General features: G+C 39.1%; 1 long non-coding RNA gene across 1 annotated transcript in view; it reads left to right on the top strand.

Annotated features, from left to right (window-relative positions):
* The first annotated feature begins 386 nt into the window (after nt 1-386).
* Nucleotides 387-6,223, top strand: part of LOC106035365 (uncharacterized) — a 41,574-nt gene continuing 35,737 nt past the window's right edge. Inside the window, exons 1-2 of the long non-coding RNA XR_010829800.1 lie at nt 387-419; nt 1,006-1,158. This is a non-coding gene — a long non-coding RNA (uncharacterized lncRNA). The remainder of the gene's footprint in view (nt 420-1,005; nt 1,159-6,223) is intronic.

Genomic DNA, 6,223 nt, shown 5'->3' with positions numbered 1-6,223 from the left:
AGCTATGATATTGCTTTGCTAGGAGAGGCTGTTGAGCAGAGTACCTGAGGAATCAACCTGATGATTTAAAGTTGTCCTGGTTCCAGTTAGGACAGAGTTAATTTTCCCTCATAGTAGCTGGTAGGGTGCTATGTTTTGGATTAGGATGAGAAGAGCGCTGATAACATGCTGATGTTTTAATTGTTGCAGAGCAGTGTTTACACCAGGCCAAGGACTTTCCGGCTTCTCGCTCTGTCCTGCCAGCGAGCAGGCTGGGGGTGCAGCAGGAGCTGGGAGGGGACAGACCCAGGACAGCTGACCCAAACTGGCCAAAGGGGTATTCCATACCATCTGGCGTCATGCTAAACAATATATAGGGGTGGCTGGCCGGGGTGGGGGGCCGGCTGCTCGGGGATAGGCTGGGCATCGGTCAGCGGGTGGTGAGCAATTGCATTGTGCATCACTTGTTTTCTTACACATTATTATTATTAATGCTATTATCATTATCACTATTATTATTATTGTTATTGTTGTTGTTGTTATTATTTTCCTGTCTTAATAAACTGTCTTTATCTCAACTCACCGGCTTCACTTTCCCGTTTCTCTCCCCCATCCCAGAGAGGGAGGGGGAAGGGTGAGCAAACGGCTGTGTGGTGTTTAGTTGCCGGCCGGGTTAAGCCACAACAAAAGTCAAGCACCCTGTTCCTGACCCTGGCACATGTCTGCAGCATGACTTCTGGAAAGCCCTTTCCCCGTTTCATACCTCAGGCTTTGACCTGGCATATGAAACTAACATTATGGATTCTCCTTTATATGGCAGCGTGAGACCTGCAGATGACCAATGCTATCCAAAACAGTGTTCCTTTGCTGGCAGTATTTTTTTTTTATTATTTGGAAATTCCAACCTTTATGTGCCAGCTCAGCTGATAAATAATGAAGAAAAATTCACATCACTTTCACTTTAGGTATCTAAAAATAGTGTTATGAAGAAACTCACAAATCTTGTTTCTTGGTTTCTTTGTACAGTGACTAATGAAAGCAGACAGCTTCAGGAAAAGTTTTTGAACAAAGTAGGTGACATGACTATTCCACTTCAAATATATTATATTTTCCTGGGCCAGAAAGGTCTCAACTGAAGATGAGGAGCAGATAAATGTGAATGGAATAAAGAGAGGGAAGGTAAGGAAAAATAAATGCAGAAAATGTGAAGAAAATAAGATGAGAATAAAAGAAAAGAAAAAAAAATAGAATTACAATTTAAATTTTATTTTATTTTATTTTATACTCATTTATTATTTACTCATTTATTGCAAGTCTTTTTAATTTGCAATTGGAAATTGAATATTTAATAAAAGTGATAGCTCAAGGTTGCACCTAGATAGTTTAGCAGTAATAATCCTATCCTCCACTAATAAACTGTGAGGCTTTTGGCCTCAGAGATTAACCTGAATATGATTTTTATCCAACAAATAGGCAACTTCCTCAAGCTATCCTTATATTATTTATGAATCTTCAGACTATACTAGTAAGTGGTCAATTTTACTTAGTAAAATAAATAAAAATGTAGTAATACAATACTGTGTAGACCCCTCTCTGTCAAGTTCTTGCTCAGGGGTAGACAGTAACTGCTGGGAGAACTTTGGTGAGTTTTGGTTTATAAGCAGAGTACAAAGAATGGAAGTCTATCATATGTGACATACTGCAGAGCAGAGACTGGCATGTGAAGATCTCAGCAGATTGCTGCTGGTAAGAAGGAAAGAGTGGAGGGGGAGAAAAAAGGTGCTAGCCTGTTTAGTTTTGTCTCCTCCATTTGATGCTCTTGTAAATCTGATAGGTGAGATTTGCCCAAGTTCAGCTTTGTAAGACTGAAATTTTGCAGAGGACAACATAAAAACAGATCCCTACTCTTGCATGTAATCCTATTTGTAGACCTTAGGCATGTGGGTGACCAAGGAAAAAAAACATTTCAAGGCCTTGTAGGAATGCATCAAGAAGTAGTCTCTGTATTTAAGGATTTAAAGGCTCTTTTTTTTTTCCCCCTTGACATTTGCTTCTATCCATTGAAGTATTAATTTATCATATTAGAAACTACTGTAATGACAGTAGCTACATGTTGCTGCTGAAGGACCAGAGTAGTTCCCAGTGTCTAGATCTGGGTACACACACAGTACATCTGCTCTGTTTACATTGGAAGAAGAATTTTCTGTTTGTGGATTTTCATGCAAGGAAAACCGAAACATAGGCATTTCAGCTCTAGATAATTTCAGAACTGGACTGATGGGTACATCACATAGATACATCACAGTTGAGAATCACAATATTTATCTCCAATCTTTTATATTTTCTTTGTCTTAAACTGATCCGTAGCTTTCATCATGAGACCTGTATTATGAAGGAATTTTGACTCAGAATGTCAGAGTTGTCTGTGGTAGGCACTGTTTAATTTTTGGCACGCTCCTTGACACAGTTTTGATCCATGCAACCTAACATCCTTCTAGACAATATACAAACATGGTTCAAGGAGTGACCAAAATCTGAACAAAAATCTGCTCACAATAGTCAATATGAATGAGGCCATGTTTTTCTGGATATTGGATGCAATCTGTGCCATGATACTTAAAACACAGTAAACAAACAAACAAACAAAAAATATACATGATTATAAAATAAATAAAAGAAAAGAAATGAAGGCATACTATCTGACATCACTAGTATAGATATAGTCCCTCTGACAGTGGTTACATTTTTACCATGTGCTTAGCTATATAGCTCAGCTACCTGTCTGTATGGGAAGAGCTGTGCCAAACTATCAGCTTTTCTCAGCAGAAATTATCTAGAAAGCCAGGCCATGGCTAAGCTCGTTATTCTAAATGATCATAGGAGCAAGGGACTCAGTGCCTGCTGCTAAGCAAACAGTGGTCCAAGCTTACAGGACAATGAATGCATAAAGGCAAAATCCACCAGAATCCACTAGTGAGATAAGAATAGAAAGGGGAAAACATTCTGATAATGGATTCTTTCTCACCATATTTGCTGACCTGACAATGTGATTTTCTAAAAATAAAATTTGGTTGATTCTTTATTTCTTAGGCTGCTTTAATTAAAGTAGTTACTGATTTAAAATGCAAAATCAATTAATTAATGCCTATTTTTTAAGTTCTGAGTTTGAGCTTTAGCTAACTCTAAACACTGCATAATGTTATTATTACAGTTCTTTCCCAGGACTGATGATACTATCATTTAATTCTGAGTTTTCAATATTATTTTTATTATTTTTACTACAGCTTTGGAATGTTTTGTTTTCATGACAATAAATTAATTTTCCCTGATATAGAAAGGTTCTTTTCAAGTGTGAGTGTATACAAAAACAAATTTCAGCCATAGTTTTTTCTCATGATTGCTATTGTCTGAAAGTTTATGTCTTCTAAGTTACTGTTTTTCGTTGTTGTTTGTTTTTCTGGTAATCACTATGTCAGTGACATGCACAACCCACAATAATAATGTGTTTCTCTGTTTTCAGTGGCCTTGTACTTGAAGGTCATTCAGTCAATTATTAACAAAATGCTCATAACTTACTTAACCATCAGCTAAAGATTTGTTGTCCCCACTGATCTTTCTGACAGATGGGAATGTCAAGCCAAGGTGCTGAATCCACATTCATCTTGTGTTTCCCAACAGACATCTGATTTTCTCTCACGTATTGTAATGGATTGCATTTGCTTCTTCAAGACCTTTAAAAGATGTATTTACAATACAAATTTCATTATGTCACGGGCCTAGCTTTGTTTGCACTCAGTTCACACCCACAATGATCATTTAAGAAATAGCCCTACAAAGTGCTGAGTGAACTTGGAGACATCCTGAGCAATGTCAATTCTCATAGAAGCCAGTGAAGTTAGGGGCAGTTTGCTACCCAAAGAGACCTTTAGTATTTCAGAATTAGTTAATCCATTTGTCTTGTAAAATAAATGGATAAGACTGGTGAGAAAAGCATCCTACCTGCACCTCCCCTGAGGTATATTTGTACCGCAGTCTCAGGGCTGCAGGCTGGCTGCTTTGGCACAAAGCTCTACATGGGCTGGACATCCTGTCCCAAAGAGAAAGCAGTGCCTGCCAGCAGGGTTGATAAGTTGGACATGTGACAGAGTTTTCAGAAAACATCTGCCAAGTCCAATCACTGGTAGAAGATAGTTTCCAAATGTGACAAAGCACAGTCATGAACTCCACATGTGGGCTGCATGCCTGAATCTGCAGGGACTGCCTATCTGCAGAAGTATGAAATCTGCAGCCTGGGTCAGAAAAGATTCTCAGGTATTTAGTCGTAAGATCCCACATATTCTCTGTAATGTCCCAGTCTGCTGTCCAAGCCCAAGTAGAAAAATAGTCCTGTATTCACCATTCCTAAGGCACTTTGCTAAAGCCTCATTTCCCTGTACCATCTCTATAGACCATGAAGAGAAATTGAAATTTCCTATTTCCAAATTGCCAACAGAGGCTATGCTGTATAAGGAAAAAAAAAAAAAAGTTAGGATCTTGGCACTGCAACTTGATTACCTGTGCTGTTCATATCTTAGTATGGGCCCAGCACACTTTTGTCCAATGGTAATGACTGCCTCCTTATCCCCACCTCTTCCATGTCCCCAGAACATTGTTTGAGCGTTGACAACAATCAATAGATCATTTCCAAAAGGTAGTTTGGATTTGATCCTGTTCTGGATGAGGAGTTTAGCAGTACGGCTGCAGGCCATTCTTTGTCAGCCACTGACAGAAACAGACAGCAATGTTGAGTGTATTTTATTTACTGGTGGAGATACAGCTTTTTATTCCAACACAAAGCACAAGTGGCAGAAGTGACACTAGCTTTTACTTAAAGGGGTTGCAATTCCAGCATTCATACAGGAAGGGGCATCCCTGGTTTCTATGCTTCTTCTGACCATCTGTTATTCAAACACATTCTCATGTTTCCTAGAAGGCTCTTGTAATTGCAAGACTATTGACATAGTTTGGCATGAAAGAAAAGCTATTTGCCATTTCTCTTAAAACCAAATTGCACACAATTCAAGCAATGAGGGTAGTGGCATGGGGTATCCTGTTCTTGTTGTGCAGGTTGCATTGGATGATGTACAGACCATCTCTAGCTGAGGAAGTCTTCATCTTTCAAGCCAACTCTCAGTTTTCACTGACAATTTAGAGACGGAACTTGCTCACAATGAGGAGAGCCAAATAGCCTGCAGAAATGCAGTGACCACTGGACTTCATGGCAAAATGCAGCCATGAATACTTTCTGTTTCAGCTGTTGTCAGGGGAACCCTGACTTTCTGAATCCTGAGTAGGTGGAGTTAGCAAATGGACACATCTGGGTCAGACACAACAAGCGTTTCCCAAGTTCATGCAATATTGCAGAATTTTACCTCTTAGTGTTCCTGACAGTAACCCTTATCTTTGCAAAAAATTTAATTTCAGACACTATTAATAAATTCCTAAATATTCAGGTAGCTTTTTGAATCCTCATATGATCTTTTACATCAGAGAAGGTTAACTCTTCTATGTATGACCTCATTAGTTTTGTCAGTATTGAGTATATGCCCAGACTTGATCTTGGCTTTGGAAAAAGCTGAGCAGTGTTTGTGGAATCATGTTTAATGATATTTTGGCATTTAAAAGTAGAACAAATGCAAATATCATAGCACGAAAGTAATATTTGCATGTTACAGGAGGTAAATCCTGAACTATATTTAAATAGCATGACACCAGAGCTTTTTCTTGAAGTTTAAAAAAAAAAATAAAAAAATAAAGTAACAGTAGATTGTAAAACATGAATGATACAAATCATATAATCATCATTGAATCATTAAGGTTGGAAAAGACTTCCAAGATCATCTGGTCCAACCATCACCCTACCACCAATGTCACCCACTAAACCATGCCCCTAAGCACCACATACAACCTTTCCTTGAACACCCCCAGGGACAGTGACTCCACCACCTCCCTGGGCAACCCGTTCCAATGCCTGACAACTCTTTCTGAGAAGAAATGTCTCCTTATTTCCAACCTAAATCTCCCCTGATGCAATTTGAGGCCATTCCTTCTAGTCCTATCACTAGTTACCTGTGAGAAGAGGCCGACCCCCAGCTCCCCACACCTTCCTTTCAGGTAGCTGTAGAGAGCAATGAGGTCTCCCCTGAGCCTCCTCTTCTCTAGACTAAACAACCCCAGTTCCCTCAGACACTCCTCATAGGACTTG

The sequence above is a fragment of the Anser cygnoides genome, chromosome 3 (genome assembly GCF_040182565.1).
Source record: "Anser cygnoides isolate HZ-2024a breed goose chromosome 3, Taihu_goose_T2T_genome, whole genome shotgun sequence".
NCBI lineage: Eukaryota > Metazoa > Chordata > Aves > Anseriformes > Anatidae > Anser > Anser cygnoides.
The sequence above is the reverse complement of the archived record's forward strand: the minus strand, read 5'-3'. Positions and strand labels throughout refer to the sequence as shown.